This window comes from Phaethon aethereus (assembly GCF_964289735.1).
Source record: "Phaethon aethereus genome assembly, chromosome: 1".
Lineage (NCBI taxonomy): Eukaryota > Metazoa > Chordata > Aves > Phaethontiformes > Phaethontidae > Phaethon > Phaethon aethereus.
Genome location: NC_138575.1, coordinates 217,691,619 through 217,707,313, shown reverse-complemented (window position 1 = coordinate 217,707,313; position 15,695 = coordinate 217,691,619).

The following is a 15,695-nucleotide window of genomic DNA, read 5'->3' as shown; positions in this document are numbered from 1 at the left end:
CCTCTCAAATCTTTTCTGGGCTTATGTTAAAGGCACAGAACTCTAGTAGCTGCAAGGAAGACTTTGCTTTTTTTGTTTTTTTTTTTTTTTCCTTAATGTTACACAAAGATTCTCAGAAGGATTTAACGCATTACAAGGTGTTTCCGTCATACGCATCGTCTTACATTGTTGCACCCTTTATGTTCACTGAAGAGAGAACCTACAGCTGTTGTTTTACAACGCAGAAGAAGGACACATATCTGGGAGTCAGTATTACAGCTGTTTCCAGGAGGGATTTCCACTGCCTTGTACGCTGAATTAATAGGTGGTTTTGTTTACCATACAAGCTAGTAATGGGGACCTTGGAGGCTGAATAAAGCAGGGAGTTTAGAAAATGTTTCGAAGTTGCTTAGAGAGGACTTTTTCACACACATGACTATTGTTTCAGTAGAAAAAAAGTTAAAAAACATTCATCAAGTTTTCGTTCTGTGGTTAATGCACTTCACAGACCAATATGTTACCTTATACTCTTGGCTTCTCTGGCAGAGTTTGCCTCTGGCTGCACTAAAACTGATATATGACTATAAACATTTGGCCTTACATGTCAAACACTGCAATTTCTGTGAGTGTGTGTGTGCGTGTGCAAGTCATTGTGTGTGTAAACTACGACGTATTGTATTTGTCCTGAAGATAAAGAAAAGAAACAAAACTTATGCAGTGAAAAGAATCTAATGAGGAAGTGTCATGCTAGACGGAAAGCGTTAGTAAGTCATTACTGCTGCAGCTCTAATTACTATCAGTTTCTTCAAGTACCATGATTTGACTTCTAATTTCTTTTTATGAACAAAGGTCCAAGTAATATATAATCAGTTAAAAACCCTTGATGGAAATTGAGGCCATCATGACATCATCTTCATGTTCCTTGCATTCTTGGGAAATTTATATTTTTTACGAAACCCCCCGTACATCCAACTCCTGTAGCTTCTGATTCATCGTTTATCTTCTTTGCATGGGATTTATCTCTTAAGACCCATTTAACCCCACCAGGGTAAATATTATCCTTTAAGGCATGAGATAAAAATAAAACTATTTTTACTTTATTCAGATTTTCACTTAGATAGGTGGGAGTTATGGTACTAGGCTCTAGGTACTATTGGTACTATGGTACTAGGTACTATGGTACTAGGTACTAGGTACTATTTCCAAATACTACACAACTTTAGGTGCAGAGTCCAGGAAATTCAACAAAAGGCGTGGAGTTTTCCTTCCTTCAATTTTAGGAAATTTTCGCACCATGTACCTCTAGGCTTCTAATGTAGGAGGGCACTCAAAGTTAGATAATTCTCTGCATGGCCGGTGGAAAAACATACTTCCCTTGGTCCTGCTTTGGAGCACCTATTTGAAGCTCCCACTGTTTTGAACAAGTCCTAGTGTTCAACTAATGTTAAGCATCATCAGGGAAGGTGCTGCAATCAGAAGAGAAAGCGTAATTTGCCGCAGTATAAAAGTCTTATGTACCCACAACTTGAAGTGTTATGTGCTGACCTGTTCTCCTCATTTCAAGAGAGATGTTGTGGAGTTAGAAAAAGGTTCAGAGTAGCTTAATCACAATGATCAAGTGGATGGAGCAGCTGCTCCTCCATGGAGAAGGGTGGGGGTATGGACAGGAGAAGGATGAGGAGGAATATAATCATGGAACACGATCAAAAAGGAGAAGATAGGGAGAATGCAGAACTGTTGGTTTGTTTTTTTTTCACCTGAAACTCACAATACAAGAAAGATTGGACGCTGGCTGAAGCTTACAGGAGACAAGTTTAAAACAGATAACTGAAACTCCTCTTTACACAATGAAAAGTGAACCTCCAAAACCTGTTGCCAAAAGAAACTGGTATAAAAAGTCAAAAAAATTCACAGGCAGCAGACATGTTAAAAGAAACTGAAAAGGCAGGGATGTAACCTCTAATATCTCAAAAACAACAGTTCTGGATGCTGGGGGAACACAAGAGAAGTGGACTGCAGACAGTGGTCAGGATTTTATGCTTTCCATCGGCAGCTTCCCTTATTGCTCCTCCTGGATGCCAAACACAGTGATAGATGGTCCCCCCCAGCAGGGTATTTCTTATGTTCTTTTAAATACTGAAATTGAAATTATATCAGAAATAAAAATGAAATATGTTTATTGATGACCTGGCAAGTAGTAAAATAAGGTTCCTTGACAGCCGTTTTCCCTTACTTTTCCTTTAAACAGTCTTGAAGGAATATCTGACAAAAATTAATGATTATATTTAAATTTCTGATTGAATCCCAGTGGTTTCACATGAGGGGTCAAAAAAGGTCATGTGAAAAACATGTTACACTAAGTATCCTGCTAGGGCATTTCTGTGGATTTATTGCACAGCGTCGACAGTTAACACCATTTTATGGCATAATGCATTTTAGATATCTACCTTCAGATGCACTGAATCACAGCCTGAAAGTGCCTATTTGTCTCCATTGAGAATAAGATGTGGATTACTAGCTCTGACGTAGACATTCACACTGGAGATTTCTGCAGTGAGGTGGGATGAATCATGACAATTCAGTTTACACAGACGGTGGTTTAAGTGGATAGACTGTCACTCCTTTCTTTGGTCAATACGTTTAGTTTATTTTGTTACAAGAAAATACACAAGCACAGGAAAAAAAAATCATATTGAGTCAAGCCAAATTCCCACTAAGCCTAGAATCTGCCTCCAAAAAGGCCATTAGTACATGGCCAGAGTACAACAACAACCATTTCCAATAGCCTGTGACTTGGAGAACACCTTGTGAATCAGAAGCGTTATGTTTGCATTCAGTAGGCTTGGAGTTTGCATCGATGAATTAGACCACAGAAGTATCCACCCTTTGCCATCCCTTTAAGAGTTAATGTAAAGCATCTAATATAAGAATGCGGTCTGTACTGTATCCCGGTGTAGGGTCTGGCACTACTACAGCTTTCTGGAGCAACTTGAACTGTGCCCTGGTCAAAACACAAGTTCTGGACTTTAAGCCAGAGCAACTATTTATCAGGCTTTAGTATAACTTCATTGATGGTTTCTATTTTTATTTTTCTTATCCAATAGGCTTAGTGAAGAAGTAGATAACATAGAAAGTCCAACTTGCTTAGTTTCTTGTTTAATAAAACATATTTATTTTCAGTAGTCAGCACTAATAATTGAAACAAAATTTAAGTCCTGAAAAAACCCAAACAAGTTATAGGTTTCCAGGTTTTAGTTATCTACACTTAATTTTTTTTGTCAAGAGACAAGTATCAGTTTAATTTATAAAATTTCTGTGAACTTGTTTTCATTAGTTTTTTATACATACCTATACAAAGTAGGTAATATTTATCCAGCAATTACCTTTGACAAATCCTCTGATTCTACTAGTAAGGTATTGAAATGAATGAAGCTGTTTTCCAGCTCCATGACTACACAAATGAACGTGAATATGATCTTGCTTAACTATATAACTTTACAAATGAACTGTGCATTTTTTCCTTTCTTTTCTTCATGCTGGAGACCCCTCACTAATACAAATGTTTTAGAGAGTGAGTGAGGCTATTCATGTAAATAGCAGCTCACCAAAATAGTAAAGATTTCACATATATTATTATATTATTATATTTTAAAAGAACACAAGACAGATCTTAGGGGGGTTGCATTTTCTTGTGTATTTAAATGTCTTGAGCACCATAAAACATGTCACCATAACATTATCACAACCAATATACTTGTTTGGTATCCACACCCTTTATCAATTTTTCATTTCTTTTGTGAAGCTTCCATTAGGAAGAAAACATTTCAGAACGTTCAGATATTTTCTGTATCAGTGACCTACAAAATAGTTTCATATAGGACTGAAAAGCCTTTAACTTTTCTGACTGTTATTCCATTGAACAATGTCAAAAATTTTTAATTTGTAAAAATCAGAAAAGTTAGATGGAAAAAAGGTAGGGTGATCATACTTCCTGTTTTTCTTGCTTTTCTTGGGACAAAAGTGCCATAAAATAAGCTGATTTAATTGCTTGGTTTGGGTCAGAGCTGTAAAGCACAACAGAACCGCCCCCCTAAATTCAATAATGACAACTGTTTGAAACAACATTCAGCTCTGAGGCATTAAATAGACATATCAGTTGAAAGAGCAGTAGCTTTTTGGCTTGCTGTTCCCATCCCAAGTCTGTGCCCCTTTATCATTTATCACTTTTTTATTATTTATAACACATTGCTATAAATGGGAACAACTGTTTCACTTTGTCTGAACATGGTCTTTCCATTTCTGTTCTGCTCCTATTAGTTTGGAGCTACTCGGTTAGATCATTGTCACCTACTGGACTGAAAAAGGTTGAACTAAATAAGATAGCTTTATGAAGTGCTACGTTCTTTAACAAGAACTACTCAAAGACTAGGAGGTAGTAATGGATTCCAACATACATATCTGCTAATCCACGTTTAAATTACCATGATCTGCCGTAGTCATAGTGGAGAGGAAATAAGTAGGCTCCTCAAAGCTTTCCTACTGTATAAGCAAAATTGACTCTGACCATAGAAAAAGGAGAAAAAATGCCAGAGAAAGACAGACATCCAGAAGGACACTGTTTCCTGCTTACTACCTGTGTTAGTTGAACATACACAGGACAGCAAACTCCTCCATTTATGAAAGAAGGCTGATGAAACTAAGCTGATGGGGGAATGGGAGGGAAGCTATGGTCTCTGAATGGCAATTTGTCTTGATCCTGTGATGGTCCAAGACACATACTAGCATTGTAATGTAGACATTGATGAATGAAAGTGGATAGCATAGACATCATATACATCATACATCACATTGGGTGTTTTCATCCATTACCATGGAAGATCTGCCTTGATGTGGTCTCTAAAGACCTGTGATTTCCACCTTCAATTAATAGAAATGATTAGATAGTCTTAAAGCATACGAAAAGCTTCTAATTAGTCTGAACAGGACAAAAGGGTTCACATGATGGTAAACACGATAGTTAGTATGTACTCTTGAGATGTTTATCATCTGGCTGAATTCTTCAATTCAAGGCTTCGTTTTATGCTAGGTCAGCATTGAGGTTCATATTGGCCTCTTAAAAGGTATGAAACTATGACAAAAGTGTTCCTTTGCAAAAATTTCCATTTAACAGAAGTCTACTGTCTGCACGTCACAGGCACATTATGCGATGAGATGTGTCAGAACGTAAAAAAAAAAAAAAAGGAGCCTGAGAATCCTATTTTAGATTTTACGAATAATAAAGTTACTGTTAAGCAATGAGTGCATACTTGTCACAAAGCCATTTTAGAAGTTATGAGGGGAGTAGACACAATATGGAGTAAAGTGATGAGAGGAAAAAAGGTCTGTGCTCCTGCAGTAGGTAAAAGTGTTCAGCCATTTCAGTATATTATTTATCAGTAGAAAAATATAAACACTCATTAAAATCTCATATAGTTCTTCTAGCAGATTATGGATGATAGATAGAGCTGTTATTGCCTCAATACAATATTTGAGGGTTGTTGGGGTTTTTTTTGTCTCCATGACCAAATCATGAGTATGTTGTATTATATGCAGGAATATCCAACATTTAACAAATACTGTTACGTGAAACCTGCAAGTACATACAGGTATGAGTCTAACAAAGTTATGTAAAACATGTCCTATGAAGTTTGGAATATGAGTTTATGTCCCAAATATAAAGAAAAATTTGAGTGGTACTCTTGGAAAATAAGTTAAAAAAACACTGGAAAAATAAGTTAAAAAAAAAACAAAACAGAAAAAAAAAGAATCTGGGATTTTGTAACAGTTTTTACAGCAGCTAAGTACATGAGATGTACAGGACAATCAGCCAAATCAAAGGTATATCTAGTCCAGTACCTTCTTCCCAATCATGACCAGGAGCTGAAACTTAGAAAATTATCACTTCCTAAGCAAAAAGAAATAGTAAGCAAAAAGAAATAATAATAACTGATCTTTTTTTCTACAAAATGATCTTCTACATTACAGAAGTAAACAGTTCAAAAACTTCTTGGACACTGGGAACTACCGACCTGTCAGCCTCACCTCTGTGCCTGGAAAGATCATGGAACAGATCCTCCCAGACGCTGTGCAAAGACACATGGAGGACAGGGAGGTGATTCGAGACATCCAGCATGGCTTCACCAAGGGCAAGTCCTGCCTGACCAACCTAGTGGCCTTCTAGGATGGAGTGACCACATCAGTGGACAAGGGAAGAGATATGGATGTCATCTATTTGGACTTCTGTAAGGCTTTTGACATGGTCCCCCACAACATCCTACTCTCTACGTTGGAGAGATATGGATTTGATGGGTGGACTCTTGGGTGGATGAGGAATTGGTTGGATGGTCACACCCAGAGGGTAGTGGTCATTGACCAGATGGAGATTGGTGACGAGCGGTGTCCCTCAGGGGTCTGCATTGGGAACAGTAGTCTTTAAATCTTCACAAGTGACATGGACAGTGGGATCGAGTGCACTCTCAGCAAGTTTGCAGATGACACCAAACTGAGTGGTGTGGTTGACATGCCTGAAGGATGGGATTCCATCCAGAGGGCCTGTGTAAACCTCATGAGGTTAATCAAGGCCAAGTCCAGGGTCCTCCACCTGGGTCGGGTCAAACCCTGGTATCAAACCAGACGGGGGATGAAGGGGTGGAGAGCAGCCCTGCCAAGAAGGACTTGGGGATACTGATGAGTGAAATGCTGGACGTGAGCCATCAATGTGCTCTCGCAGCCCAGAAGGCCAACCATGTCCTGGGCTGCCCCCAAAGCCGTGTGGCCAGCAGGGCGAGGGAGGGGATTCTGCCCCTCTGCTCCACTCTGGGGAGACCCCCCTGCAGTGCTGCATCCAGCTCTGGAGCCCTCGGCACAGCAGAGACATGGACCTGTTGGAATGGGACCAGAGGAGGCCCCAGCAACGCTCCGAGGGCTGGAACAGCTCTGCTGGGAGGCCAGGCTGGGAGAGCTGGGGGGGTTCAGTCTGGAGCAGAGAAGGCTCCGGGGAGACCTTACTGCAGCCGGCCAGGGCTGAAAGGGGGCTTGTAAGAAAGATGGGGGCAGACATTTTAGCAGGGCCTGTTGCGATAAGACAAGGGGTAAGAGTTTTAAACTAAAAAAGGATAGATTCAGACTGGATCTAGGGAAGAAATTTTTGACAATGAGGGTGGTGAGACACTGGCCCAGGTTGCCCAGAGAGGTGGTAGATGCCCCATCCCTGGAACCATCCCAGATCAGGTTGGGTGGGGCTCTGAGCAACCTGCTCTAGCTGAAGTTGTCCCTGCTGATTGCAGGGGCGTTGGACGAGATGACCGTTCAAGGTGCCTTCCAACCCCAACTGTTCTACGATTCTATGAACCTAACATTCTGTGATTCTCGGGAACTGTAATTTTTAATATCCACCAATGGAATTTGTCTACTCATAGCTTCAAGGGTGAAGGGTAGATCTTAGTTATCATGAGAAGTGACAAATCTACATTTTCTGTCATTCTGTGGACCTCATTTATGATCCTACCAAACACCTTTTTTATTTCTTTTATGTAAGCAATTCCACTCCTTTGATCCTCCATGTCATTATTCTCAGTATGCTATTTCTTCTAACTTTTCTTATGATAATACAACTAGTACATGTACCATCAAAAACTGATACAAGGAGCCATCCAATAAAGTATAGATGTTCATTTATTCTCTACCTCTTTTCTAATTATCGCTCAATATTCTATTTGTCATCTGACCATACAAAAACTGGCCTTGGTCTTTCAAAGAAATACCTATATCAATTCCAAGATCTCTTTCATGAGTATGAAGAACTAATTTAGAGGTCCTCATTGTTATAGGGTGCTTTTTTTCTGTGTTGATAATTTTGCTCTTTTCAACAACAACAAAAAAACCAGTCAAAAACCCATGAAAATTTGAAATCTACAACCCAGCATAATATGCTTCACACAGATTTGGCAGCAATTCATAAAACCTTAAAAATAAAGCAGTAGGCAATTATTCATGAGAAGAATAATGCAGAACCTGGGAGTGTCAGCTAAAGACAAAAATAAAATCTGTGGTTTAGAAGAAAGTGTTTAGTATATGTTGAGGAAAAAAAAATCTACAGTCTACAATGTAGATAACTGTTAATAACAAGGTAGATAAGTCAGAATTGTTTGATAAATATTTTTGTTCTCAATTTGGAAACAGAAAATCATTGGATAAAGAAAATCAGGATAAAATACTACAACATGATGTAATGTTTCCCATTCCATTAAGAACAAAGGAAGATCTTAAACTTCCATTAGTAATACGTATTTGTTACCAGAAAGCTAGGATAACAATTTACATCTGAATATTGCACAAAGGAACATTTTTAATTAGTGCCCTGAGACATAAATAAGCTCCTAATGACATTTTGAAAATACTTAGGAGCTGAAGTCCTTCTCATTTTATTGGAGATAACTGCCTATGTACTTAAAAAAAATTCTGATGAGCATATACTTGCTTTTTACACACCTAAATACTTTATAATTCTAATTAAAAATCTTTTACAACTAATAATTACACCGTGAACTCATCCCTTCTGGTGGCTAAATTGAACACCTGCCTTTAATTATGATGACTTGGAAAAGAGAAGCAACCTGAAGATTATAGGATTGTAGAATCGGAAATGCAGTGTTACACGAGTACATTTTGGTTGAATAAAACCGTCTTATCAGACAAGTACCCAATTATCATTTGTATCAGAAAATATTTAATTTTACTCTCACTTGCTTTCAACAAACATTAATTTCAGTGCATGTAATGTGGAAAAGCAATGATCCTGAAAGCAGAAATCTCAGTTATAGATGATTTAGAAGCTTTTGGGGAATTAAAATTACTTCTCTTCTGATTGAAATTATTTCTGTTTTCTGGTTAGTCTTGCAGACTATGGGCAAATGCTCAGCAACAACAACCTGTATTAATCTGTGAGCAAGGTAGCTTAGTAAGAAGCGTACCACAGAATAAAAACTGATTATAACAAAACAAAACAACTTAATGATCCCAGGCACTGTTGTGCAAACCTAGGTAAAAAGTGCTCTTAACATTTGCCCAATGGAGCAGTCATCTGAATCTGTCCGCGGAAGTTTGAATTATACCCAAATTTTTGGCAATCAAAAGTATTCCTACAATGTGGGTGAAGAGTGCTATCAAACTGAAATCACTTACTACTATATGGGTCTTGTGGGCTGGATAGATGCCTTGTAATAAAGCAGCAGGCTAAATTTGTTTGTTATACTAGGTACATTGTTGCTTTTTAATAAAAATAATAAGGATGACTTTTGAAAAACTGTATTTCAGCTTAAATTGTGTACATTACTAGTGATTGTCACATGCTGGCAGAATTATAAGCTGCATCTGTAACTTCTGTAAGAGGAAACTAGATGGTGTCGGGGCTCAGACTTGGCATTGGCAACAGTCATGTATGCAATTATGTTGTTAATATAGACCCCATCATAAAACATGAAACAACAGATTGGAAGGGACCTTTGGAGATCGGCCAGTCCACCTTCCCACTCAGAGAAGTGCCAGTTTATACGTTAAAATGCTTTGTTTGGGGCCTCGATCAGTTCAGTTTTGAAAAACAGCAAGGCTGAAGATTGCAGAACTTCTCTGGGCTCCTGTCTCTGTGCTCAGTCACTCTCTCTGTGTTTTTCCCTCTTTCTCCTTATATTTAAGCAGAACGGTACTTTTGCAACTTGTGTTCACAGCCTCTTGCCCTTTACTCTATTTACTAAGAAAGATGGGGACAGACATTTTAGCAGGGCCTGTAGCAATAGGACAAGGGGTAATGGTTTTAAACTAAAAGAGAGCAGATTCAGACTAGATCTAAGGAAGAAATTTTTCACAATGAGGGTGGTGAAGCCCTGGCCCAGGTTGCCCAGAGAGGTGGTAACTGCCCCATCCCTGGGAATATCCCAGGTCAGGTTGGACGGGGCTCTGCGCAACCTACTGTAGTTGAAGATGTCCCTGCTCATGGCAGGGGGTTGGACTAGATGGCTTTTCAAGGTCCCTTCCAACCCAAACTGTTCCATGATTCTATGAGTCTGCTGTACACTACTGAGAAGAGCCCGGTTTTGTCATCTCTGTACTTCTCTGTTAAATATGTGAAGACAAAAGTCTCCTCCTTTTCATTCTCTTCTCAACAGCTGAAATAACCAGCTCCTTCAGCCTCTCTCTGTATTTTTTAAATCCTTTTATTTTAATTAATTTAATGTTTTATTATTAAATTTAACTATTAGATTTTAAATCCTAATCACCGCAACGAAGCTGGTGAGGGGTCTGGAGCACAAGTCTGATGAGGAGCTGCTGAGGGAACTGGGGTTGTTCAGTCTGGAGAAGAGGAGGCTGAGGGGAGCCCTCATCGCTCTCTACAACTACCTGAAAGGGGGTTGTGGTGAGGTGGGTGTTGGTCTCTTCTCCCAAGTGACTAGTGACAGGACGAGAGGAAATGGCCTCAAGTTGCACTAGGGGAGGTTTAGATTGGATATTAGGAAAAACTTCTTTACTGAAAGAGTTGTCAAGCATTGGAACAGGCTGCCCAGGGCGGTGGTGGAGTGACCATCACTGGAAGTGTTCAAAAAACATGTGGACATGGTGCTTCAGGACATGGTTTAGGGGACATGGTGGTGTTGGGTTAATCATCGGACTTGATGATCTTGAAAGTCCTTTCCAACCTTAGTGATTCTGTGATTCTGTGATTTTCCTTGGCATATTGGGTTGCATTTACTGATATAGGCCATCACTTGCTGCGATAAGTATTCCATCCATGATGCTCTAAGCTGAGACTAACATCTAAGCAACCTTCATTTTGGAAATTTTACAATTTAGATATAAGACAACCTTTTATTATTGTGAAGTTTTATTAGAACATCTGAATAACAGAAAAAAATAGTTGTTTCTACTCTAAAATCTTTTTAATTTCACCTCAAACTGGATATCTTAACTTTGAAATACTATGCATTATTAAGCTGTGTAAACATGCTTTGCAGCATTCAGTTTTGCTTGTGTGTCAGCTGTCTCATATTTTCCCTATAGCTCTGTTCTCTATTCATCCATGGAGTTCGTTCTTTATTGTTCAATGTTCTATTGCTATGAACTCTCTATTCCCTCCACTTGTGCTTTCTTCTAGAAAGTTTGGAATACTGAATCTAAGTATATCATAAACTCAATATAAATAATATCTTGCAGGGGTTTTATATACTTCAGTATTTCACTACTACCTTGAAAAGGAGGTATAGTCTACAAAATTAATACCAAAACCAGAAACAAAGGCAAAAGAATATTGGAACCAAGGGTGAAGCCATTATATTTCCGCAGTTCAATAAATCAACTGATCTGCACAATAAACTCAAAACATAAAACCCAGATTTTTTTCTTCCGTCACTTCAAATCTTCAGGACTAGCTGATCAAAACTTGAATCCAAATTTGAATTCCACCATTGTTTTGCATCTTCTTAAGTAATGACAATGAAGTGCTGGATATTAGTATCTTTAAGTGTGGAAGATTCAAAGACAGGACAATGATCATTTTTCAGACGAACTCTAAGTAAGTTGGATTTTGGTTCATATCTTTCTGTTTAGCTTACTGTGACTGTTCTAAGGGTGGCATAACTGGCCCTGTGCAAATGTCCCTCAGCACTAGAGAATCCTTGGATGATGAGGAATGATTGAAGAGTCATTCCCCATGAGAGGGAGAATGATTGTCTTCAAACCCAGGAAATCCCAACTGTTGACATGAAGAGATTATTTGCAAAAAGTACGTATTAGACAGTTGTTAAAATCCAAGTTTTCTTCTGATATGCATATTTAATATGTTTACAATGTAAATAAAGATTTAGCCCATTCTTTTTATGCAACCTCCTCTTTCAGTGATGATCCGGATAGCTGTTACCTGAACCCAAGGAAATAGACAATCAAAAGCACAGGTTTGGAAGGATGTGAAAGGAGATATATTTTGTGATATGGGACCTCACACCTCTGGAAAGTCAAATTTTCTGGGGTAAATTGTCTCTTTTTGGTTTGTGCTGTACCTTCCTCAGACACATCACCTGCTTTCACTTTGAAACGATCTACCGGGTAAATTACAGTTAGAGAAATGGAAGGAAAATAAGAAACTCATTAAAAACTCCACGACCTATAGAGAGTGATGGGCATTGCAGTGATGACAACAGAGAGAGCATGATAGGAAGTTTCAGTAGAGAGACTCACAAGGACATGTAGGAAAACTGATAAACATTGGAAATCAATGGTATGAAATATTGCTCTTCCTTCAAAGCAAAGCCAGAGCACACTATGAAAGCAATTCCAATTATTACATCTAATTACAAAGAAGTGTAAATCAACATCATATTTTATTTCTAAATCCAAACTCTAGTAAAAAGAATAATTAACATCTACACATAATATTATCGTGCAGCTTACGTGAAATAGTACATTGATTTCCAGGATATCATATAACCTGGCAGAAATTAATGCTCAGTGAGAAGCTCAGTTAGAAGCTTAGAGAGGGGAGATTGAAAATATGAAAGGGCTAACAATTATTTGTGAAATGTCCCAATTATGTATAACTTCATCCAAAGGATAAAGGCTTTCCCTTTAATGTTTATTCCCAATAAAGTTAAGGACTTGAATCTGCAGTGCACTTAAAAGCAGTTTTAAAATTTCTTTGCAGCTTAAGGATGGATTTTAGAGTGTGTTTCTGCATTTTGATGAATTAAAAAGAAAGTTGCAGGAGTATTTCAGAATGTATTAAGTTTTGAAGTGGTCAGAATGCCATGGTGTACCACAGAGAAAATATCTAGTATATCAAATAAAATTGATAAAAGAAGTAAAAAATGCTGAATATGGAAAAAGTTAGAACATGGTAAAATCCAAAAGAAAAGACATAATATTTGATGATGTTTAAAGCAGGTTGTTAAGGCACTGGGAAATATTTCATTCTGTCTGGAAAAGTAATGATGTAATACTAAATCTTTTCTTTCTTGCAAATGCAATGATATATAATTAAGTGTAGTGATATACATCCTATTATAGACAACAACTAATTCATACATGTTTATGTTAATCGAATAGGAGCTGCTATACTCTGGAATTTACTCTGAAGACTGAATACTAATGGAAGATTAGAGAGGAACGGAGCTGGGAAGTTGTAATGAGACCCCTTGTAACGATGCAGAAGGGTGAATTTTGGATAATGAAACGCTGAGTATTGAGTCAATCTAATCTAAGTATTCCTAACCTGATGCAGCTCCATCTCAAAAAAAAAAAAAAAGAAAAAATGCTTACAGCTGCCAGCTAGTGTTTTTTGTACCCTTACTGCTCTGAGAAGATGGCTGTTCCCCACTTCACTGCTAAAATGATCGGTAATCTTGTAATTTCCATATACCTTCAGGGTCAGAATTACTGACAGCTAAGCACTATTCAGAGATGCCTTGGGGCTTCCTGAAAGGCACCAGAAGCTAAGCCACGTCCAGCTTACCCAAAAATTGTTTTTCCATAGCTGTTTAGGCTTCCCTTCTCTATGTAGAATATCATAGATACTTCTTGTTTTAAATGCACAGCGAGCAAGCAGTTCTGGCTGCAAGATTTTTCGAGGGAGATTACAGTGGGCTCTGTGAGCCCAAATAAAAAGGACTGATGTAGTGTGAAATTAGAGTTGTAAGTGATTAACACAATGGAAAGGTTCTGCCCTATAACTCTTCAATGACCTTCATCTCTTATATGTAAATGTGTAGCAAAGCAGATCAAGGAAAATTTGGGTGGCTAAGTTGGAAATTCTCTTTCATACAGAACATATAAATTATTCAAGCAGTGCTTATATCTGTATTTACCACTCAGCTATCTCAGCCTTCTTCCCCCGAACAGGTTTTGTTTTCTGCTTCTTTGGAAGGAATTACTCTTCCTTTCTGATGTAGTAAGAAGCAGCTGTATCCCTGTTTCCAAGCAGACATGCCGATTTCATTTTTTGAATTCCCTGTAATCTGCCACTGAAGTTTGATGATGGCTTTACTGTGGCAAATACCATCGATTTTGTATGTTTTAAAGAGAAAACCCCTTTCCTTCCTTCCCTTTCCATTTGTATCAATAGAAGGTCCCAGTTCAGCCAAGTACATAAATTTATATGTAATTTTACACACCTGAGTCCGCATGCTGACTTCATTTACTGTGTTTTAAAGCTGGTGCAGAGGACAGTAGGACTCTCCTTGACTCTTTTTTCAAATGGGTGTGTGGATTTGATTTTTTCTAGCAGGCGGGTCCGGCATAAACCCCCACAGCAACTCAGCAAGCTTGGCATCCTCTTATGGCTCCCTACTTTCCGAGGAGCCCTGCAAAATTGTTATGTGTATTATATCATGTAAACACTGACCTGAAGGTGGTATGAAAAAGCAGCCACAGGCAAGGCTGTGACATGCAGCCCTTGAACGGGTCTGTGGATGCTCCCACTGTATTGAAACCAAGTAATTTCTACTCAAAACCAGAATTTTCTATTACAAAATGTTAACTAGGTGGGTGTAAGAAGATAAACTGCTAGATTAAAATGGATGCAAACAGTGGAATCTGTGCATAGAGCAAAACTCAGATCTTATTAAAGTGATCCGGAAAATATCATCTCTAACACAATCAGGATGTGGTCTGGGGTGACTTTAGACAGCGAAATTCTGTCTAAGTAGGCTGTGCAGAGCAACAGGCATTTAAGTTCATTGTAATGTTAAAAACACCTTCACTTCTATGGTGATTTTAATCTTACATAGAAATGTTTTCAGTAAAAGCATGAGTTCAGTTAAACAACTATTCCTTCTCCTTCACTTTTATGACCATTGATAGAATAATAACAATCAAGAAGCAAATACAAAGGTAAAGCCAAACTGTTAAGAAGATAAACCACAAAAAGTAATAATGCTTTCTGTGGCTGTAATTTTCTTCATATATTCTACTAATAATTTTTATTTTCCATATACAACAGTCCTTCTGAAAAAATAAGTAAATATTGTGGAGACATTTCCATAAACATTCATTCACCATATGAAATACATTTATGCTATTATTTCTTGCCCTGGTGGGTGTCCCTTCACAGACAACTGTGTGTTAGTATGATGCTGGAGGAAAGAGAATCTTATGCTTCCTCAATTTCCCTGAGAAAAAAAAAAAAAGAACTTAATAAAAGTCACACAGCTTTCCCACAAGCTTGTTGACCAATTAGTAATGGTGAAATTATCAGGTCACTTAATAACTCATACGTCTGTATAGATGAACACAGTGAAATGCACACAAAGTGCCCTTGGCTAAGCAATGTATAAAGGAAAATAACAACCATTGCATCAAGCATGGTGACATTCTTCTATTCAGATTCAACTATGCAGTTTTCAGGCAACAAGAATATCAAACACAACAGAAGTGTATTCGTATTGAGAGGAGTCACCATGATATTTATGATGAATGAAAATTAAAGGCAAGAGACCAAGGCAAAACCCTCACAAAGGAATGACAATACACTGAGCCCAGGTAAGCCCCAGGCCATATAACCGGATAGTCTTTGTAATCAGCAGCTCGGGGACAGGACGGCACTCAAGCATTTTCAGACCTGTTTACTTGCTTTGTCCCTTTACGTGCAGGATGCGATCAGCTGTGACCGTCTCCCTCTCCCTAAGGTACAAAGGTGA